The sequence below is a fragment of the Macrobrachium rosenbergii genome, chromosome 21 (genome assembly GCF_040412425.1).
Source record: "Macrobrachium rosenbergii isolate ZJJX-2024 chromosome 21, ASM4041242v1, whole genome shotgun sequence".
Classification (NCBI taxonomy): Eukaryota; Metazoa; Arthropoda; class Malacostraca; order Decapoda; family Palaemonidae; genus Macrobrachium; species Macrobrachium rosenbergii.
The window spans coordinates 14082390-14106729 of record NC_089761.1 but is presented as its reverse complement, the minus strand read 5'-3'; the positions used below and the strand labels follow the sequence as shown (position 1 = coordinate 14106729).

The 24340-nt window shown below is 41.7% G+C and overlaps 1 protein-coding gene across 1 annotated transcript in view; it reads left to right on the top strand.

Annotated features, from left to right (window-relative positions):
* The first annotated feature begins 284 nt into the window (after window positions 1-284).
* Window positions 285-24340, top strand: part of LOC136849693 (alpha-(1,3)-fucosyltransferase C-like) — a 45396-nt gene continuing 21340 nt past the window's right edge. The window contains exon 1 of the mRNA XM_067123037.1: window positions 285-477. The gene's annotated coding sequence lies outside the window, so the exon portion shown is untranslated. The remainder of the gene's footprint in view (window positions 478-24340) is intronic.

The following is a 24340-nucleotide window of genomic DNA, read 5'->3' as shown; positions in this document are numbered from 1 at the left end:
TTTTTATATTTAGCCTTGGCTTGTAAATAGATTGGAGATTTTGTTTAAGAATATCAAAATGCTGTTTATAAATTTTAAGCCTCTTCCAGAACAATATCTTATTTTATGTAAGCATTTCCTTATTGAATTGTCAACACAGTTTTCCCAAAATATGACATTGCAAGTAGATACCAATAACTATGTCTCATCTTTCTGATTTACTGTTACATCAGCATCTTTTTTTTTTGGGGGGGGGGGACCAGGAATTTCAGATTACCTCTGCAACAGTGATCTTTCCTTTTCAGTTGATGTGGAATGAGACAGAAGTTATTCTTTTGACTGCATTGACTTCACTTTGGATTTATCATTGTAACATCACTTACTATTTCAACGTCTGTGGAAAAATAGGGGTACGTGTCTTGTCGAGTATGAGGAAAACTCTGGTGTAAAAGTAAAGGAAGGAAGGGGAGAAAATGAAGTTCGGAAGACGAGAAAAGAGTAAGTAAACCTACTCTCTGTGTTTTTGGCCATTAAGGGCTTTTTTCACGTGGAACCTTTTAGGAATTTCATTTTCAAATTTCCTCTTCATTGCTTGATGGGGAAATGACGGAATTTTAATGTCAAACATAAGGGCAAAGTACTTCCTATCCAAAAATTCAAATATTCCGTTTTCTTTTCATGATATGTCTACATGGCTGTGGATCGGGATAATACGAGAAGCCGGAGGAGAAGCATTAGATATAGGTGAAAGTTTGTGGCCTACAAAATGGCTTGTGGCTGGAGTATCGAATGGCTAATGTTTGTAGGACAAAGGAGAGAAGTTGCATAAACCCTCTGGTTTATGCAATTTCTCTTTTTGCCTTTGTGAGGGAAGAAAGCTGGAAGTCAATACATAGGAAAAGTAAGATTCTAAGGGAAATGTGAACCAGGTAGATAACGGCAATAACTGTTAATATACATGATGGAAGAATGAGTGCAGTTTATCCATATTTGATCATTAATGTGGTGGATAACGGCAAAATGATAGAAAAGTGAATATAAGTAGCTAAAGCAAGGCAATTAGCAGGCCGTGTGCAAAATGTTTTGAAACCAAACTTGGAAGGTATGAAGAGAAAAAATCTTGAATCTGTTGATATGGGAGGTGAAAAGATGGATCAGAGTGTTTTGAAATGGTGTGATCTCATAGAGAGAACGAAGGCTGGTAGTCTGATGAAAAGAATGTATAAATCTTAAGTGTCTGGGAGGAGAAGGAGAGGAAGATGTAGAAAGTGCAATATGTATGAAGTGAAAAAGATACTGAAACAGAAGGTATTAATATTCAGAAAGTGAGAGTTTGCATTCAAGATATCGTTAAATGAAGCATATTTGTGGAAGTGCTTCGATGTGCTACTGATGAGCATTTGGTGTAGGTGCAAGAATCAGCTACTGTTGTGAAAGTTTTAAACACAGAGTGATTCAACAGTTCAAGTATGATTGAACAGTGGGCTTTGTTTTCTTTTCTTCTGAAGATACCTCATGTCAGGTAAAATGTCTTATATATATATATATATATATATATATATATATATATATATATATATATATAATATATATATATATATATATATATATATATATATATATATATATATATATATATATATATATATATATATATACAGTATAGATGTAACAGCCTATCTCAGTTTGACACCGCCTAGACTGGAAAATAATGTCAAGGTCCTTTTTTATCAATAATCTAAAAAAAAAAAGCTTTCGAAAATCATAAAATCAAATTAATTACAACATAGGAAATCGTTAACTGTCCTGTCAATTGGCCTAAAATTAATTATACTAGATTTCGTACTAATCAGATTTACTATTCTCTTTGCTCACACCCGGTGTTTATTATAATGGGAAATTATCGTTTATGTACTTAACATTCGATTCAAAATTGACTAGTATGAAATATTACTAGTAAAACACTTAAACTATTTGTTATATATATATATATATATATATATATATATATATATATATATATATATATATATATATATATATATATATATATATATGTATATATATATATATATTGCTACGAATGTCCGGGTGTTACTTACTTGATTCTGGGGGCAACGGACGAACGCCGGGAGTTCCTTTTATTTATTTCACATCTGACTCAATATTAGGACAATTCGTAGACAAAACAAGGGAAATTTATGGCTTAAAGCCTTCTTCATGTGAGGGACAATTACGTAAACTCAAGGGTTCTCTTAACTAATTATATTTACATAACAAATACAGATCATAAGAATGACGAATTACTGGGCAGGTAACAATAAGGGCCTGCTAAAATAATGAATCCTGCACAGAATAAGTATTCTACTCCAACGATGTCTTCATAACAGGAACATAGCAGTGGGGACCAGAAGGGGGACTGCACATGGATGGAGCCGAGAGATTCCACAGTCGAGGCCTATCTGCAAAATATGCAAGACGGTTACTTGCAATAATAATAAGACGCTCAAAGGGGAACTGAGAAATGCACAAATGGTGCCAAATAACTCAGTTCAGTACTAATGCATAATTACGTTAACACTGAACGCTCCAACACAGATTACTGAAGGTGATCGCGCAATGGAAAATAAATGAAAAGAGGCAGAGAAATAACAGGAATTGTGACTGACTAAGAACCTTATTCCAGCACATTACCTTTGTCAAGATGACAGTGTCCTTGTTCAATAGGGTGCTGGCGATGGAGGAGGGAATTATAATGCCACTACAAAGTATACTGGTTTGAGCCCCGGGGTCAAACACGTGGGAGGTTCAACAGGAGAGCAAGGTCAGGACATCTGTCCTTGGGTGGTGTTCAGTGCGGTCTCTCTCTCGATTTCTGTTGCATCGCCTATAAATAACCTTCGGGGATTATGCTGGGCGTCTAACTAGGTGGCGCAAAGGTCAATCTTCATCACGTTTTCTATAATGACGACCGCATGGCATCAGTTAACCCACATGAAGGATTAAGAATGGGGGGGGCCAACTTTCTCTTTTTGGCCCCTCCCTGGTGCTTGATGCAGAGAAGGTACGACAGTCAGCTGGAATTAGGCCTAAAAGCAGTCACTTTGAACAGAGAGAGAGAAGGGTTAGCCTTAACCATTTTGGGGAATGATGGAGAGAGTTTATGAAGGGGTGAGTGGAAACCCACAGTTCTTGTAATTAAATAAATTGAAATTAATTATTATTTCTTTCTCAATTACGTTGCAAATATAAAAACAGGTGAGGTTGCGAGGAAAAGAGGTCCCATCCGTTGCACCTCCCCAACCAAGTTAGCATTCACACCCTAGATTGGGTGAGAATGATTACCAGCAAGCGAACTCACTTAAATACTTAAATTTACTTCTATCTCATTTCCCTTTGGTGCCTTATAATTTAACTTAAACTTATGCGTAGCAATTGTTTTCAAGAAGCAAACAACATTGTGACATTTATGTTAACGCAGAATAAATATTTGCTGCTAGAAATGACATATTTTTATCATTAAATTCCTATTACTTTAAGGTAGCGTTAATCAGAATATTTTTGCAATGTAATGGTATAGTTAAAACAATGAATTAATACTAGGTTAATTCTAGAGATACTTCATGCACTCTTATTAATAGTCAATTACAAATTTTGTCACATGCAGTTAGTCTGCCTTAAAGAGACATTACAATAAGGTAAACGTGTTCTTGGTTAGGTGTTTCCACAATACTTAAGCAACAGCTTAGTGCCCTTCAGGCACTATAAACACAAGGTCGCGAGTCTGAGACTTGAGATTTATTACAGAGATTCACAAAGAGAATAACTGGCAGATTCAGAGTAATCAATGATTGTAAAATAAAGATGACGATTAAATATGCCAAAATTACATTCCTTAGCCTATGGAAGACAGCTAGGATCATTTCTAAGCCCAAGACGGCCGCAAAGGTAACCAGAGGACGCCCTCCCGCCCCGGGAGGATGATTTGCCAGCATCTACGATAATGGCGCTGTGCAAAGTTGGCACTCATATAATAATAACTAATGGTGATGGCATATCGTATTTTAAATGTATCATGCTGCGGTTGGCATGAAAGGGAAGTCGTAGGACTTATACAGTTGGCATATCTGTCAATGGCAACCTGCATGGGTAGAGGGATTAAAGTAAAGGGGGGCGGGGCAGGCCTTGGTAAGGCATAAAATATATGTGAGTAATAATCAAAGGAAGGGAAATGTTAAAGGTAAAGAATAAGGGATAGAGCTATAAAGGAAATAAATAGGTGAAAGGCCTTGACATCCTCGTCTGGATAGAGGTGCCAAGGCCTTCGTAGGATAAAGGGATGGCACTGTGCCATTTTTGGCAGGGTGCCAGGAGAGCTCGGGGCTCTATTTAAGCTACCTGGAATTATCCATGCCCGTGGTATTTTCTCCACAGACCTCTCTTACCGTGATGGTTTGTCTTGGTTGGGGAATCAATGGAACCAAGCCCGGGGGCGGGTGGGCAATTGAGTGCCGCCTGTGTCAGTTTCTTTGACGGCTGATGCAGGGACCTTCTTTACAAGCTCTACCACGATCTGTCGCAGTTCCTTGAGTTCATCGGCCAATTGGGACATGGCAGAATCCTTACTCACTGTTGTGTCTGCGGCGGGCTGAGACAGAGCAGAAGCGGTCGTGGGTGCCCTGAGAAGCTTGCAGGTAAGAATGACCAGCTCAGGCATGGGTTGCGAGGCCGCACCTTTGGGTGAGTTTCCGCTGTGGTCAGAAGGATCCGTCTCTCTTACCGGCATTGGTAGGGGAGCCAAGCTGGGCGAAGAGAGGGTGTCCAGACTGGGATCTCTGGAATGGAGATCAGTGGCATGCTTTGGCACTGACGCTAAGGCAGGGCCAGGCACTAATAATTGATGTGGAATTTGCTCGTTGTTCAGGGCGGACGGAGCTTGGCACTGCTCAGTGCACCCAAGTAACACTGGCACAGATTGTGAATCAAGAGGATCTTTTGGAGGGGGATCTACATGGGGCCCTGGCACTGGCACTGGGGCAGGGCCAGGCACTGGAATGGGATCAGGAATCGATCTTGGTGGAGGGGGCCACTGCACATTGCACTCAGGTGGCACGGGCAATGGAACGAAATCAGGTGTTTGAGTTTACTCGTGCTTAATAAATGATTTGGGGGATTTGGACCCCTTGATTGCTCTAACTTAGATGAGGACTGGAAGTCCTGTCCTAGGAGGAGGTCATAGCCTCTAGGAATGTATCTGGCAACTGCGAGGCCGCAAATTTCAGACCTATGAGGTCTCGTGATCCTCAACTTGACAGCAGGAAGTATCATTTTAAAGTGATTGATACCCTCAATCATGACAAGTTTACATCTGTTGATGATTGCCTTCCCTTATGAGGGACATTTGTGCGCCAGAATCATGGAATGCCTTGACCTGGCTGGCAGGGCACCTGCCTCGGGGAAGTGCCACATAAATGGGACCCTGGGCTGGAGGCCCTAAAGATGTGGGATCGGTGACTGCCAAGGCAATGGCGGGTGTGCTTGACTTATAATTATTATGGCATTTTGTCCACTGGGCAGAGTGCCCTTAGACTTTGCAAGCCGGGCAATAAGTCTGGCTATAATCTTTACCTTGACCTGTCCCATAGGAGGGAGCAGGCCCCTTACCCTTCGCTCATGACCCAGGTGTGGCTTGGGGTGTTGTCCCGTTTGAGGACATAGAGGGGTTTTCTGGCTGATTCTCAGCCTTCAAGTGTCACTGTTCAGTGGGGTGCCCTGCTCTCTTACAGTACCCACACTCGGGTTTCTTAGTGGGGTGCCCATTTTTGTGAGGTTGCTGGGAGTTGGTCGAGGCAGGCGGGGAGGGATATAATTTTCGGCCATGGGAACTAAGGTGGGGATGATGCGTATCCCATATGTCAGCCCAACAGCAGCACCCGACCACTGTCTTAGGCGCCTTATCGCACAGATGAGTGGCGAGAGCTGGCGGGGCATAAAATAAGAAGTCCTTGAGCTGGAAAAGTTCGAGGACTTCCTCTACACCAGTGGCTTTCAGAGATTCGAGCCATCGTTTTAGGGCCTGGGTCTTTTTGAAGATTTGCTCAGACCAGGTTTGGCCTGATTCCTTGTGCATATTTCTCCACCTTTTCCTCCAATGGTCGGGAGTTATTTCAAAAGCCTTTATAATGGCTTGGCGGACAAGGTCAAGATTTCCTTGATCCTCACGGGGGAGAGTATTAAATTTAATGGCACCCTTTCCTTCAAGGTGCCGTCCCAGGATCAGAGAAATTTCTTCAGTAGAGGGCTAATAGGTCGTCAGGACCTTTTCAGTATGGTCGAGCCAGGCTTCAGGCTCGGCTTCATCCCATTTTCTGATTAGGGTACTTACACTGCTGAGGGTTGAGTGAGGAGAGGGTGCTGATGTATTGTGCCTGTCATGAGCTGCCTTTGCAAGCTGACGAGTGCTTTCCTTCTCCCTCTCCTGCCTTTATGCCTCTTCTCGTTTCTCCTGGGCTAGTCTTTGCTACTCCTTCTGTCTTTCTTTCTCCTTCTCCTGTCTTTCTGCCTCCTCTCGTTTCTCCTGGGCTATTCTTTCCTTTTCCTTCTCCTGGCTTTCTTTCTCCTTCTCCTGTCTTTCTACCTCTTCTCGTTTCTCCTGGGCTATTCTTTCCTTCTCCTTCTCCTGCCTTTCTGCCTCTTCTTGTTTCTCCTGGGCTCTTCTTTCTGCTTCTCTTTCCGCCTTGGCACCGTCTGCCCTCTCTTGGACCCATTCCCTCAGGGCTTGTCCTGATAGTCCCATGTCCTTTCCAGCGTACATGAAGAATTTGAAGTCCTCATTTTTCTGGGCTCTGGATATCATAGACATCTTGAAATAAAGCTTATATGGGCTTGACCCATTAGAAAATCAAATATGTCTGAAAAGACTCAGGGCTGTTCGAGGGAACAGGTTCAATACATCTGAAGAGGCTCAAGTTGTCTGAAAAGACTTAAATTTCACGTGTCTGAAACATTCAATTGTCCAGAATGAACGTAAATTGATATGTCTGAATAAGACAAATCTCAGGGTGTCTGAAAAGACTGGTAAAATTAATATTTCTGGATAAGACAAATCTGAAACACTCAGTTGTTCAGAATGAGTGAAAATTAGTGTCTGAATAAGACAAATTTCAAGTTGTCTGAAACAACTCAGTTAAAAATGTATTTGTCTGAATAAGACAAATTTCAGGATGTCTAAAGAGACTCAGTTAAAAATTAGTATGTCTGAATAAGACAAATATGTCTGAATAAGACAGATAATCAGTATGTCTGGAAAGACTTAGTTAAAATTTAATGTCTGAATAAGACAAAATGCAGTTAGAAGGTAATAAGTCTGAGTAAGACAAACCTCAGTCTGTTAATATGTCTGAATAGACTCAGTGGTTCTTAATGAATGAAAAATTAGCCCAAGCTAACATAAGCCATTATGTATATTTTATTTTGCGGAGAGACACTGCAGAACTAATAAAAAAAAAGACATACGGGGTTATACGCTTTAGGCGTGTCAAGGAAATTTTCCTTGTGCTGTCAAATAATTTTAAATGTGGCGTAATGAAAACAGTACATTGATCCTATCGAATATTAAAATCTCTAGCCTAGCACATGAGGGTAAGAAAAAAAATGCTTTTATCTTATAACATGCACGGAGGCAGTGCGGATTGCTGTGGGGGAGGAAGGAAATTGTTACTCTCCGTTATCAAAACAAACATTAGCTCCCACATGTCTAACAGTACTCCAATGTTTAGTCTCGTGACATCTGCCGTCAATGCTTGAGTCACGCGTGTGGTGGGAGGGAGGGTCCTCTTGACTGCGTGTCTACCTGCCTACCCTTTTGTCTCACACTCGGGCCTGCCCGCAGTAATGAATGAACGAGGGAATTCTTGCTAAAGTTTATTGCTTTCAAAAATGCGGCGAGGTGCACGGATGTATTGATAAAAATTAGCGAGCGAAAGAAAGGGGTATATGAGTGCTGTGCGTGCGGTTTTATAACAATGGGATTTCTAATGGAACTCACAAATCAAAGATGGCGGACGGTTAGGGATGGGCCCACGTGGCCAAGAATTGAAGATTCCATGTCGGAATTTACTATTCTCTCGTCCTGAGAGCAGAAATTTAGATTCCTAGATACTTCCTAGCTTTTCCTATCGATCACGCGAGAGAGAGAGAGAGAGAGAGAGAGAGAGAGAGAGAGAGGATAAATCCAGTGATACAAAAATAGCTGGAGTCAAGCCTTGGTGGTCGCCTGCAATGTGCCTATCTGGGAATTCGGGACTTTCAATTTGTCCTTAACATGTGAACGAAGGAATAGGGGCTTTATTCCTTTTATTAACCCTTCGACTGAGTTGTTCCCTAGCTTCCTATTCGTAAAACATGCAGCTAACATGAGATAGCACAAAAATCTCGTGGAATTGTTAATACGCTCTCTCTTCTCGTGAACTTATTTGGCATACACGTGGTCTGTCAATTACCTAACACTGATTGCAGTCGCTTTTTGCACCTAGCATAAACCTAAATAAAATATTTTGACATGTACTTATGCTGTGGAACTGGCTTTTCTCATGTGCTTAAAATGGAGATGGTATGATATCAGGATCGTCTCTAAAATTATGCAGACCAGCTAGCAGTTGCTATTTCGCTGATCATTGCAAAACAGTTACATGCTGGCAAGGTACGCCAGTTGCTACGAATGTCCGGGGGTTACTTTCTTGATTTTGGGTGACAACGGATGAATGCCGGGAGTTCCTTTTATTTATTACACATCTAATTCAATATTAGGAAAATTCGTAGACAAAACAAGGGAAATCTGTGGCTTAAGGCCTTCTTCATGTGAGGGACAATTACGTAAACTCAAGGGTTCTCTTAACTAATTATATTTACATAACAAACACAGATCAGAAGAATGACGAATTATTGGGCAGGTAATAATAAGGTCCTGCTAAAATAATGAATCCTACACAGAATAAATATTCTACTCTGACGATGTCTTCATAACAGGAACATCACAGTGGGGGATAGAAGGGGGACTGCACATGGATGGAGCCAAGAGAATTCCAAAGTCGAGGCCTATCTGCAAAATATGCAAGACGGTTACTTGCAATAATAATAAGACACTCAAAGGGAAACTAAGGAATGCACAAAACAGGCAGAGAAATAACAGGAATCGTGACTGACTAAGAACCTTATTCCAGCACATTGCCTTTGTCAAGATGACGATGTCCTCGTTCAACAGGGTGCTGGCGATGCAGGAGGGAATTATAATGCCATTACAAAGTATACTGGTTCGAGCCCCGGGGTCGAACACGTGGGAAGGTTCAACAGGAGAGCAAGGTCAGGACATCTGTCCTTGGGTGGTCAGCGCAGTCTCTCTCTCGATTTCTGTTGCATCGCCTATAAATAACCTTCGGGGATTACGCTGGGGCGTCTAACTAAGGGGGCGCAAAGGTCAATCTTCGTCACATTTTCTGTAATGACAACCGCATGGTGTCAGTTAACCCACGTGGAGGGTTCAGAATGGGGGGGGGCCAACTTTCTCTTTTTGGCCCCTCCCTGGTGCTTGATGCAGAGAAAGTACGACAGTCAGCTGGAATTAGGCTGAAAAGCAGTCACTTTGAACAGAGAGAGAGGGGTTAGGCTTAACCATTTTGGGGAATGAAGGAGAGAGTTTATGAAGGGGTGAGTGGAAACCCACAGTTCTTGTAATTAAATAAATTGAAATTAATTTTTATTTCTTTCATGTAAAAATGGGTGAGGTTGCAAGGAAAAGAGGTCTCAACCATTGCAATATATATATATATATATATATATATATATATATATATATATATATATATATATATATATATATATATATATACATACATATATATATTGTGACGAAGTGTCCAGTGTCTGTTCTTCAAATCAAACCTGATATCTAAGTGCTTGTCCCGGAGTCTAAAGCACCATTTATATATGGGGGAAATGGTCCAGTCTAGTGCACCATTTATATATGGTGACCCCGGAGTGTCCAGTGTCTGTTCTTTAAATCAAACCTGGTATCTAAGTGCTTGATATTTGATTACCAAACTTACCATTTATTCAACAATTATAGTTACCTCACAAAAGCCAGACACCTGAACCCTCATCACACATACAAGACGACTGATTTCTCTAAAGGCAACAGTGATCCCTTATAAAACTTATCAATCATGAAAGAAAGCAGATAAAGTTCGTTAAACAGGTGTGAGGTAAAATCTAAGGGCATCACTCCTTTAACATTATAAAGTTCAAGTATTTCTATTTATTTCATTTCCCTGGTTCGAGCTCACTTCAATTACTTGAAGGAAAACATCTCACTTACCACTCTATCCCTAATTCAAATCAAAATTACTGGTGGGTCAATGAATGAAACTCTGATATAATATTTTAAATACAAAAATTTATTTCTAAACTCAAAGATTAAACATGACATTAACAGTCTCAGGGAAATTTATTATTACTGGAAAACAAAACAAAATTGGATTAAATCTGAATTAATCGTCAGTCAAAATTAAATCAGAAATGAACTTATTAATTCATCAAAAATTATTCAAGAAAGATTTAAATTGTTAATAACAAAACTTGATTGAAAGAAAATATACTGTAAGTAAATTAATTCCCAAGTGTTAAACAAAATAATGCAAATAAATCAATCATGTAAAAATGTGGATACAAAAGACACAGAAATATACTCTGCAAAAGATTAAATATCAAAAAATGTAAAGCAAAATTAAGGCAATAGCAAACTCATCACATATATGTATAAAAGAAAAATTCTTCAAAAGATAAAGCATAAAACATATAACACGAAAAATATTAAAAAAGTGAAAAGGTATCTTTACATATAACCACTGCAGATATTATTTTAGTGCACTAAAACCAGTAATTATGTTACCATACCTTGGTACCAAATTGCTTCGTGTTTTTACTCAGGCGCCGTTACACACACACTTAATAAAATACACTGTTCAGATAACTCAGATACATTTACTAAGGAATTAAACAGTTAAAGGATATGAGTGACCATCGTCTACCAAAATATCAATTACGTTAAAACAGGACATTCGTAAAATCCCGAGAGCGAGCGAGCGAGCGAGAGAGAGAGAGAGAGAGAGAGAGACGCGGAGCGGAAAAACGCAGCTCCTTTCCGCAACGCTTTTTGGTCTCTGAGTGTCGACTCCTCTGTATGGGCGTCTATCTACGTGGTAGGTCTAACCACAGTGTTTTGATCGAGTCCCAATGGAATGCATTACTTCAGCAGTTTTGAAAATACACGAACAACGACTGCCCTGTCCCTTCTCTCTCTACACACCTACCGTGCTCTCTCAGCTCAACGCATACGTCGTCCTCTCAAACCATACAGCGTTTAATCACCGTAACTTTACGCTAGCTCTTTTACAGCATACGCGCATCTGAACATAAGATCACACAGTATACGACAATACACACATACACACGGGGAGATTACTGTATTATGAAAACCACAGCATAAGACTCCTCCCCCAAGAAGATTGGTGATCCCGGGGTTGAATCCAACGATTCACAACGGGATAAGTAATCAGCAACCACATTGTTCTTACCCGAGATATGCTGTACCTTAATATTATAGGGTTGCAAGCACAGAGACCACCGAGTGAGTCTCTGGTTGTGATTCTTGATCCGCTGTAAAAACGTGAGCGGATTGTGATCAGACAGCACTAAAATCTCTTCATTCCTAGGTCTGTTCACATACACTTCAAACTTTTTCAATGCTGTGATTAAGGCTAGAGTTTCTTTTTCTATCGTGGAATACACTTTCTGATGTTTTTTCAGTTTCGAAGACATGAAACATACGGGATGCAAAAGTTCACTTTCATCTTCTTGAAGCAGTACAGCTCCAATTCCACAGTCAGAGGCATCAACTTGTATTGCAAATTTCTTATTGAAGTCTGGAGCCCGAAGAACTGGTCTTGAAGTTAAAATGGCTTTTACCTTCTCAAAGGATTCTTGACATTCTGTAGTCCAAACAAACTTAGCTTTGGGACTAGTTAAGTCTGTTAAGGGGGCTACTACAGCTGAGAAATTCGGGCAGAAACGCCGATAGAATCCTGCCATGCCCAAAAATCTCTGTAACTGTTTTCTAGTAGTAGGTGGGGTAGCCTTATGGATACCCTCTACATTAGCGTTTACTGGAGCGAGAAGGCCTTTCCCAACTTCAAACCCAAGATACTGCACAGTTGCCTTCCCGAACTCACTCTTCTCTAGGTTGACTGTTAGTCCTGCTTCCCTTAGTTTCTTGAAAACTTTCCTCAGGATCTTCAGATGTTCTTCCCATGTTGTAGAGTAAATGACTATGTCATCCAGATATACACCTACTCCTTCTATGGACCCTAGCAGTTGATCCATCACTCGTTGAAACGTTGCAGGTGCATTCATCAGACCAAATGGCAGAACAGTATACTGATACAGTCCAAAAGGAGTAATAAAAAGCTGACAGCAATTTAGCACTCTCATCTAAGGGAATTTGATAGTATCCCTTCAACAAGTCTATCTTGGAGACAAACTTGGCTTGTCCAACATTATCAAGTAACTGATCTATAAGAGGCAAGGGATAATTGTCAGCCACACTGATGGAATTCAGTTTCCTATAATCAGTACACATCCTAAATGAGCCATCAGGTTTCTTTACTGACACACATGGAGAACTGTAGTGACTTGAACTGGGTTCTGCTAATCCATGCTGTAACAAATATTCAACTTCTTTCTTCAAAACATCTCGATGATAAGGTGATAGGCGATAAGCTCTCTGTTTGAATGGTCTGCCATCTTCTTGGATCTTGATCTCATGCTTGATCAGATCAGTACACCGAGGTACATCTGCAAATAGTTCTGTGAAGCTTCTAATCACTTCGCACAACTCACCACCTTGCTCAACACTCAAATGTTTCAGTTTATCCTCCAAATTTTCCACAATTGAAGAATTATTCATCTTGCTTTCAGCTCCCAATTCATATCCATCGTCGTCTTCTGTAGTTAAAGTTGTCTGGGTTATTGACACAGTTTCCATTTTGGTTTCTGAGAAGTAAGGTTTTAAGAGGTTTACATGTATCTTCCTTTTTCGTCTTCGTCTTTCTGGTGTTTCAGTTACATAAGTTCTATCACTTAACCTCTCAATTATCTTGTAAGGACCTTGAAACTTGTTGGAAAGGGGAAATCTCTTGACAGGTAAAAACACTAACACTTGTTGACCAACACTAAAACTTCTTAGCTTAGTCTTCTTATCATATCTCCTTTTCATTTTCTCTTGACTCAGTTTCAGATTTTCTAAAGAGAATTTTCTAATCCCATCCAATCTTTTCCTCAAGTTCTTTACATACACTCCTTGGATTTCCACTTGATTTTCTTCCCAATTTTCTGCAAGAATTTTCAACGGTCCTCTCACTTCTCTACCAAAAATCATCTCGTTAGGTGAACAACCCATGCTTTCTTGATAAGCATTCCTAATTTCAAATAACATCAATTGTACACCAACATCCCAGTCTCTGCCTGACTCAGAACAATACTTAGTCAGCATACTTTTCAATGTCTGGTGAAACCTTTCCAAGGCTCCTTGAGTTTCTGGGTGATATGCAGTGGACAACTGTTGTTTCACTCCTAACAAGTTCATCACATCCTGAAACAGTTTGGAAGTAAAATTGGTTCCTCTATCACTTTGTACAATTTCAGGTATCCCAAACTTTGAGAAAAACTCCACTAGTTTCTCAGCAACTATCTTGGCAGATATGTTTCTAACAGGGATTGCCTCAGGATATCTTGTCACAGGACACAGCAATGTTAACAGATACTCATGACCCTTCTTCGTCTTCGGCAGTGGTCCAACCATATCTATAATCACCTTGCTAAAGGGTTCTCCTCTAACTTCTATAGGTTGTAGGGGGGCTTTCTGAATGGTTTCATTTGGCTTTCCAGCTATCTGGCAGGTATGACACTCCCGACAGAACTTGCTAACATCTTTGTGAAGTCCAGGCCAGAAAAAATATTTCATGGTCTTCTCCACAGTCTTCCTAATTCCCATATGTCCAGACTCATGAGCTACTGCTACTACTTGCTTCCTCAATGGACGTGGGATCAAAATTTGATGATATTCGCCCCATTCAGCATCTCCTGGTATATCTGCAGGTCTATACTTCCTCATCAGCAAACCTTCCTTCAGATAATAACAGGTAGGAGTTTGTTGCATCTCTTCTTGATCAACAACTCTGAAAAACAACTCAGCTAAGGATAAATCCTTTTTCTGTAGGTCCATTAGCTTCTCCCTGGTCACCTGACCAACTTCAAGGGTTGAGCTCTCAATATCTGCTAACTCAGCTACTGTAGTTTCACTGTTATCCTCAGGAACATCTCGACTACTCAGAGTCTCTTCAGGGACGACAGCTTCTTCTTGGGAAACCTCTTCTTGGTCAACATTAGGGGAAACATCATTTCTCTGGAACAACTCTTATAAGCTCAATGATCCTTCTTGAGTGGGTAAATCCTCAGTCTCTTCACTTGCAGGCATAGTCCTCTTCATACTCCTAGTAGTCACACAGCTAGGAAATAGGTGGGGGTTATTCTTCTCCAAATCTACCGTAGGACTAACCCTCAATGGTTTATCTGTCACTATAGGACAAGGAACAAATGGCACACTACCAACTTCATTCCCTAACAGAACATGTACACCTTCAACAGCCAGTGAGTCCTTTACAGCAAAATCAACATCTGTCACCAATTCACATGACAGGTGTAAGCGGCATATAGGAGTTACCTCCTCTCCTCCTATACCCTTCAAAATAACAGAATCTCCTGTAAGATTCTCCTCCAACTGGGGGTGAGCACCACGGACTACCACACTATGGTTGCTCCCTGTATCACGTAACACCTTGACTGGTACCTGCACACTTCCTCCTGGAGTTGTCAGCGTACCCTCATAGATATATGGCTTAAAAGCCTCCACACTGCTCAGCCACTCACTGCTTGAAGTTACATTTCCACTGGTTGCTAAACATTCAGCTTGTTTAGTCTCAGTCTTCACTGGAGCTTGACTCCTCCCCACATTGTTCTTTGTAGTCTGTTTCACCTGGTCATTTCTTACTACTTGACCAACTGGTTTGGACTGCCAATGTGTCTGATGACACTCCCGACTGAAGTGTCCTGCTCTTCCACACTTGTAGCAGACAACCTTAGGCTTCTGTAGTTGCCTTGCAACATTATTATATGAGGATTTTACATTAGCTTGCTGAGGGATATTACCCTGAAATGACTTGGTATTACCACTTGTAGGATTCCCATTAAATCTGCTCCTGAAATTTGGGTGAGACCTAAAACCTGTGCGTTGATTCTGGTACTTGACATTATAGCTCCTTCTGCTGCTTATAATGTTGTAGTCCTCACTGAGTGTAGCAGCTTTGTCAAGTTTATTCACCTCTCTCTCTCTCTCAGATAGGCTCTTATGTGTTCAGGAATTCCCTTAGATATTGTTCAAGGACAAATAATTCTTCAAGATCTTCAAATGTTTTAACTTTAGCAGCCTCCAACCATCGTTTAAAACATCTTCTTACTTTGTACGCATAATCCAAGAAAGTTATCTGGTCATCCTTTCTCAAAGATCTGAATCTTTCATTATAATATTCAGTGGTCATCTGGTAAACTTGTAGCACATTGTGTTTAAGTACCTTGTACTCTTTACACTGATCAGCTGATAAGGCTAAATAGGCACTTCGTCCTTTACCAATGAGAACACTCTGCAACAAGACTGACCATTTATCCTCTGGCCATCCCATTCCTGCAGCCACTTTTTCAAAGTGATCAAAAAACTCATCTGGAGCTTCTTCTGTAAACTTTGGAATTAACTTCTGCACTCTTACTACATCAAATACAGGGTCTGAATCACCTTGAGTAGGGTTAGAAGGTGTTACGGGCAATTCAGCTGTAGCTTTCAACCTTTCCATCTCTCTCTTGTGTCTAGCTATTTCTCTTAATTCTTCAGCAGCTTTCTCTTCTTCTCTTTCTTTTCTTTCTCGTTTTTCTCTGTCTTCTCTTTCTCTTTCTGCCTGCATTTTTTCTCTTTCAGCCTGCATTCTCTCTCTTTCAGCCTGCATCTTCAGCTTAATCAAATTTGCTTCTGCTTCTAGACGTCTAAGCTCTGCTTCTGCATCACTTTTCTCTTTCTTTTGCCCATGTTTATCTATAAGTTCTGCCTCAGCTGCGTTCAACAATTCTTGAGCATCTCCGAGCTCCTCATCTATTTTACCAGAGTCCATCAATGCTTGGATTGCAATGAATTTTATTTGTGCCTTTACCATGTTGGCAGACACCTGACCACCATATGCGACTGCTATCTCACTCCACTGTGCTTTAGTCAGAGTGATTTCAGATAACTCTTGGATGGAGGGATTTGCTAAAAACTCTTGAACATCGAAGGGAGCCATCTCTCTCAGTTAATCAACTAACAATTCAATATAACAACAATTCAACACAATAAAATGCAAAAACAATTATATGGTCACTCTCCCAAAATGCAAAAAACAATTATATGGTCACTCTCCTCATAAAATAAAAGAACTATATGGTCACTCTCCTAACAAAATATGTCCCTAACACCACCAGTATACACCAGAGTGATATTTGTGATCTGTTTTCCCAGGGTCTTGGGCACCACTTATATATGGGGGGAAATGTACAGAATCTGTTCTTCAAATCAAACCGGATATCTAAGTGCTTGTCCCGGAGTCTAAGGCACCATTTATATATGGGGGAAATGGTCCAGTCTAGTGCACCATTTATATATGGTGACCCCGGAGTGTCCAGTGTCTGTTCTTTAAATCAAACCTGGTATCTAAGTGCTTGATATTTGATTACCAAACTTACCATTTATTCAACAATTATAGTTACCTCACAAAAGCCAGACACCTGAACCCTCATCACACATACAAGACGACTGATTTCTCTAAAGGCAACAGTGATCCCTTATAAAACTTATCAATCATGAAAGAAAGCAGATAAAGTTCGTTAAACAGGTTTGAGGTAAAATCTAAGGGCATCACTCCTTTAACATTATAAAGTTCAAGTATTTCTATTTATTTCATTTCCCTGGTTCGAGCTCACTTCAATTACTTGAAGGAAAACATCTCACTTACCACTCTATCCCTAATTCAAATCAAAATTACTGGTGAGTCAATGAATGAAACTCTGATATAATATTTCAAATACAAAAATTTATTTCTAAACTCAAAGATTATACATGACATTAACAGTCTCAGGGAAATTTATTATTACTGGAAAACAAAACAAAATTGGATTAAATCTGAATTAATCATCAGTCAAAATTAAATCAGAAATTAACTTATTAATTCATCAAAAATTATTCAAGAAAGATTTAAATTGTTAAATAACAAAACTTGATTGAAAGAAAATATACTGTAAGTAAATTAATTCCCAAGTGTTAAACAAAATAATGCAAATAAATCAATCATGTAAAAATGTGGATACAAAAGACACAGAAATATACTCTGCAAAAGATTAAATATCAAAAAATGTAAAGCAAAAATTAAGGCAATAGCAAACTCATCACATATATGTATAAAAGAAAAATTCTTCAAAAGATAAAGCATAAAACATATAACACGAAAAAATATTAAAAAAGTGAAAAGGTATCTTTACATATAACCACTGCAGATATTATTTTAGTGCACTAAAACCAGTAATTATGTTACCATACCTTGGTACCAAATTGCTTCGTGTTTTTACTCAGGCGCCGTTACACACACACTTAATAAAATACACTGTTCAGATAACTCAGATACATTTACTAAGGAATTAAACAGTTAAAGGATATGAGTGACCATCGTCTACCAAAATATCAATTACGTTAAAACAGGACATTCGTAAAATCCCGAGAGCGAGCGAGCGAGAGAGAGAGAGAGAGAGAGAGAGAGAGAGAGAGAGACGCGGAGCGGAAAAACGCAGCTCCTTTCCGCAACGCTTTTTGGTCTCTGAGTGTCGACTCCTCTGTATGGGCGTCTATCTACGTGGTAGGTCTAACCACAGTGTTTTGATCGAGTCCCAATGGAATGCATTACTTCAGCAGTTTTGAAAATACACGAACAACGACTGCCCTGTCCCTTCTCTCTCTATACACCTACCGTGCTCTCTCAGCTCAACGCATACGTCGTCCTCTCAAACCATACAGCGTTTAATCACCGTAACTTTACGCTAGCTCTTTTACAGCATACGCGCATCTGAACATAAGATCACACAGTATACGACAATACACACATACACACGGGGAGATTACTGTATTATGAAAACCACAGCATAAGAATATATATATATATATATATATATATATATATATATATATATATATATATATATATATATATATTATATATATATACACATATATATATATTATAATATATATATATACACACACACACACACACACACATATATATATATATATATATATATATATATATATATATATATATATATATATATATATATGTATATGTGTGTGTGTGTGTGTGTGTATTGGTTCCTGCTCTGGTTCAGTAGTCTAGATGGCTTGTGGTGTTTGTGTACACTTGTATATGAAAAAACTTACAAGGCTCACAGTGGAATACGTATTACAACATAATATATATATATATATATATATATATATATATATATATATATATATATATATATATATATATGTGTGTGTGTGTGTGTGTATGCGTATGTTTATAATATATTTATTGTTAAATTTCACTTTTGTGCTTATCCTTAGGTCTTGAATGGAAAATGCAATGCCATTGCATAAGGAATGTCATTGCATTGTAAAGTCACTGACGACAACCATGAGTCAGTGGTTAAACAGTTGTTGGCTTAAGAGTTACTGGATAAGAGCAGCATAGCAGCAATATTTGTCTTTCCTTGTAAAACTTTAGACTAGAAGATAAGAAGTATAGGAAAAAGAAAAGACTTGCCTTACATTAACAGATGTCACATGTGCAATAGCGTGTAACAAGAAAATAAACACATACGCGCACACACGCACACACACACACACACACACACACACACACACATATATATATATATATATATATATATATATATATATATATATATATATATATATACACTATAAACGTCCTTTGGTCGTTTGCTTTTTTTTCCTTTTCCCGTCTTGATATTTCAATATAACGTAAAGTTAAAGTGAAAGAAGTACTAAATGTTTTTGCAAAAATCCCCTTGACATTCTCCCTTGCTTTGCCCTCCAATAATGACAAGTAAGTGCCAAATGAGGAGATAATTTCATGACTGTACCTAAAGTCATTATCAACCATGACTTTACCCAAAGTCATTATCAACCCCTGACCTGGCCATATTAATCATTGCTTGAGGGGAATATCAGTGACCCATTGCACATTTACGCAGACTCTTTGAGATTTAACCTACTGTTAACAGTCCCCAGTCAATCTCATCACGAGAACTCTCTGAGAACCTTCCCCCTCCATGCTTTTACCTGTCATGCCATTAAGAGTCACCGTCCTGTCCTGACCCACACCTGCGACTCCTTGCCAAGCATCCCCACTCTGTACGCTCCCTTCCTCGAACCTTCCATCGGCCGACTTTCAACGACCTTTCCAGATACCTGACAGAATTAGCAGCGTGCCCAAGACGAGGACAATAGATGAACCTATTAAGAGAAACTGTCTAGGAGCTAGTGTATCTTATAACATCTATCTATCGAGAAGTATCTCTGTCCAGGGGCTCTGATCAAGTCCCCACTAGACCTCCCTCTGATACTGTCACTCAGAAGGTGGTCCTCTCTCACCTCCTTGCCCTCTGAGCACTGATGCCTAAGTAGACTGCCAGTGCCCTTTGCTTCATCTACTCCCTCTATGGTGGGGGACTGTACACAACGCAGCTTCCACTGACGCCCTGCTACAGGAACCCAGCTTTGATCGCCTTCACGTCTTGTCCACGGACTAAGGTAATGTGATTGGAAGTTGTCTGTTACGCCTCACTGTTTTATCTTTACCTGATTTTTCCAACTGTTCTCCTATTTTCATAGCTTACCCCCCTTGTGTTTCTCCCTCAGAGACTCATTTGATTTTGACTGTGGTGTTTGGTTGTCAATACTGGAATTGTGAGGTCAAAGAAGACAGAACTGGGTACTGATTGATTTATTACCTAGGCATAAGGTATACATAGTAGCGTACAGACGGAAACGTGGTGCCCGACCCCAGGTCTCCGTGACCCGCACGCAGTGAGAGCAATTTGTGTTTGCTAACAGTCAATCAAATAACAATATAAAGAGACATAATGTACATACAGTGATAAAATATATATTGGCGAAAAGGCCAGGAAATTCTACATACAAATATATACATGAGATTCTTGCTGCATTGATATATGCGATACATGATCGTAATTAATGGGTAAAGAAGACGTCTTTACAAGTACTCCCCCCAAGACAATTATTATGAAATAATGATTGGAAGATCTGTTGAATGTTAATCACGTTATCTTCTTGGGAGCCAGTGCTGACCCCGAGTTCTTGATATCTGCGGTGTGGGGCGGATTCGACTGCTGAGTCGTCCAGCGGTTTTGCCAGGCAGATGACATCCTTAGTGTGGCCCTTGGGACATCCTCGGCCTCGTTTCAGGATGCCGACCTCTTCATCCGAGGTCTTGTTTTGTGGAGGAATTCTGGGACGTCTGCCGGTTTCCTCCCAGGTTCCGTTGTCCATTAGGAAGGCTGGCTTTAACCTGTCAATAGATGTCCAGTCTTTCCACCCATGGATGTTGACGAGATAGGCCTTGGATGTTCTACTTACGACTCAGTATAGTCCTCTGTATGGTCTGGTCAAGGGTGGGTGGTGGGCGTCATTTCTCATGAAGATGTGTGTACAGGTTTTTGAGGCCTTTTGGGCTGAAGTTATGGGTCCTGTCCACGAAAGTCTTCCAGCAGGGCGCGAACTTCTTTGCAATTTCTCTTAGTCTTGGAAGGGGTGTATCCGAGTCATCCAGCTCCATGAGGAAGAATTCCCCAGGTATGGCCAATGCTTCGATGTAGAGTTTTTCTGCAGGAGATTCTTCACTGTTTGCCCTTGGTGCTGTGCAGAGACCCAGCAGGACCCAGGAGGGCTGTGCCTTCCAATTCTCGTCAGTACAACGTGCCATCAGAGCTGCTTTCAATGAACGGTGGGTCCTTTCCACCATACCGTTGGCCGCAGGGTTTTATGCCATCATACTGTGGAGTGTTGCCCCCATCAGGCATGCCAGGGAGACCCAGAGTTCCGACATGAATGCTAGGCCCCTGTCTGTAGTTATATCGTCCAGCACACCGAAACGGCTTATCCAACTTGATAGTAGGGCTTCTGCACAGGCGCTTGTTGATGCTTCTACCATTGGGGTTGCTTCCGGCCATCTTGTGGAATGGTCTGTGACTTTCAGGAGGTATCTGGTGTTCCCTGATTGCGGCAGAGGTCCTACAATGTCTATGTGGATGTGCATGAAACGCCATCGTGGTTGAGGGAAGTCTCCGATGCCTGATTCCCTTGCCTTGTGATCTTACTTGTCTGGCACGGTATGCAGTTCTTCAACCATTCTCGTACATCCTTCCTGATCCCGTGCCACACAAATTTCACTGTCATCAGGCTCATTGTTGTTCGTCCTGATGGATGGGACAGCCCATGGATGATTTGAACTGTTTTTTTCGCGATGCGGGTATCGGGGGCATGGGCTGCCTGTGCTGGTGTCGCAGAGAAGTGTCGATCCGGATTCACCTATCGGCACGTCTTCCCACTTCAGTGCGGTAAGTGCCATGCAGTAAGCTGCCATTACCGGGTCTGTGGCCTGTTCCTTCGCCAGGTCTTCGTAGTCTATGCCCAGGTGGACTGAATTTATTTCAATCCTTGATAGGGCGTCAGCTACCGGGTTCGTCTTGCTGGGGACGTAACTGATGGTGCATCCGAATTCGGAGATAGCAGCCAGATGCTGTTGCTGTCTTGCCAACCATGCGTCTCCCACCTTCATGAACGCATGTACCAATGGCTTGTGGTCTGTCAGGATGGTGAATGGGCTGCTGTCCAAGAGGTACTTGAAGTGCCGCACTGCTTGGAAGATTGCTAGCAGTTCCCTGTCGAATGCACTGTAGTGGGTCTCTGGCGGCTTTAACTTGCAGCTAAAAAATGCAAGCGTGCGGGGGGAAACCATCTACTGTCTGCTCCAGCACGGCTCCACAAGCAACATTGTTGGTGGTGGTGGTAAGTCTCAGGGGGGGCGGTGGAGTCTTGATATGTTAAGGTGGTGTCTTTGGCGAGGGCTGCCTTCGTCTGTTCGAACGCCTTTTGCTATGGGACTTCCCAAGTCAGTGCTTTTGGCTTCTCCTTCAGCACTCCAGTTAGGGGATACATGATGTGGGCGATGTCCGGCATGAATCATCAGTAGTAGTTGACCATGCCGAGGAATTCCTGCAGGGACTTGATCGTTTTTGGTGTTGGAAAATTCTTCACTGCATCCACCTTGGAGGCCATGGGGCAGACATCTGTCGGAGAGACCTCATGTCCCAGGAAGTCTACCTTCTCCATTCCAATCCGTTCTCCTGAAGGCATTTCAGCACAGCCCAGACGTGACCCAGGTGCTCCTCCGGGGACCTGGAAAAGATCAGGATGTCGTCCATGTAGCAGACGCAGAAAGGTAAGTCCCCCAAGATGCTGTCCATCAGGCTTTGGAATGTGGCCCTGGCGTACCTGAGGCCGAAAGTGGAGTAGAAGGTATATGTCCCGAACAGCATGTTGATGGCTGTCTTTGGAATGTCGTCGGGATGTACTGGCACCTGAAAATAGGACTTGAGCAATTCTATTTTTGTGAATATCTTGGCCCCTTACAGGGCTCCTGTTAGGTCCTGCATGTTTGGCAGGGGATAGTGGTCCGGTGTTGTCACTAGGTTCACCCGACGATAGTCCCCACAGGGCCTCCAAGAACCGTCTGGTTTCTTCACCATGTGAAGGGGGGGGACGCCCATGGACTCGATGCCTTTTTGCAGATACCCATCCTTTCCATCTCGATGAATGCTCGTTTAGCATCCTGGAGTTTCTTGGGCGGCAGGCGGCCGAACTTGGTATATGTCGGCGGGCCTGTGGTGGTGATGTGGTGATGGATGTCGTGCTTGGCCTGAGTACCTGGCACCCGATGCAGTTCTGGCTTGAAGACATCTGGAAATTTGTGTAGGAGGGCGCTGTATTTGTTCGATGAGATGGAGCATACGGCGGGCATTCCCGGTCCAGCGGAGAGTGGACGGGAGTGGCAGGTTCCAGTATCTAGCAGGCATTTTTGGCCGAGGTCTACCAGCAGTCCGTGTTGTGCAAGGAAATCAGCGCCTGGTAAGGGAAACTTGACATCTACGATGATGAAGGGCCATTCATATTTATGGCCCAGGATGGATATTCTGTGGGTCAGAGTTCCATAGCAGCGGATGGGGTTTCCATTTGTGGCCACTAGTGCAGCTGCATTGCCGGATGTGCGGTTGCAGTCCTCCCCCGATGGTGGAAATACCAACTGCATAGCCCCCGTGTCTATCAGCATCCATCGTCCTGATATGGCGTCGTGAATGAAGAATCTTACTGGCTGGGACTCTCTAAGGTTTGCGGTCACTGCTGCTATGGGTGACCGCCTTCCTAGTTTTTTGTGAAAGAACAGGGGGCTCGGCAATTCTTGGTGTCCTTTCCGAACCTCCAATGGAAGTAACACCAGACTGGATTTGTCCTTGTCTTCTGCTGCTGCGGCAGCACCTTTTTCCTATATACAGCGTTCGTGTCCTTCTCTTCGGCTTCTGCTACCAGGCTGCAGGTGTTGCGGCATGCTTGGAGGCCTTGGTGGCCTCATGGAGTTTGTGTGTGAGGCTCACCAATTCCTCCATCGAGAGTGTGTCTGCTTCCATGATTTGTGCCCTCACCTCCTGCAGAAGGCGCTGCAGGAATATTTCCCGCAACAAGCTGATCTCCCTCCTCCGTCCATCTGAGTCGAAGCCCGGCAGCATCAGGAGACCTCGTAGTATGTCCCAGGCGTCCCTGGATGATGCGTACCCCAGGGGCTGGTTCACCATGTCAAGGACGCGTTGGGCTCTCTCTGGGATGGGCATGGAGTGCGTGTCAATGAGTTTCTTTCGCAGGTCTTCGTACTTGACTTTGCCCAGCTGCTGCGATTCCAGCCATGGGATGATTCTGCTGAAGACCTCCTCCGGCAGCGTTGTCAAGGTGACGTCCACCTTGGTTTCCTCATCCGTGATTTTA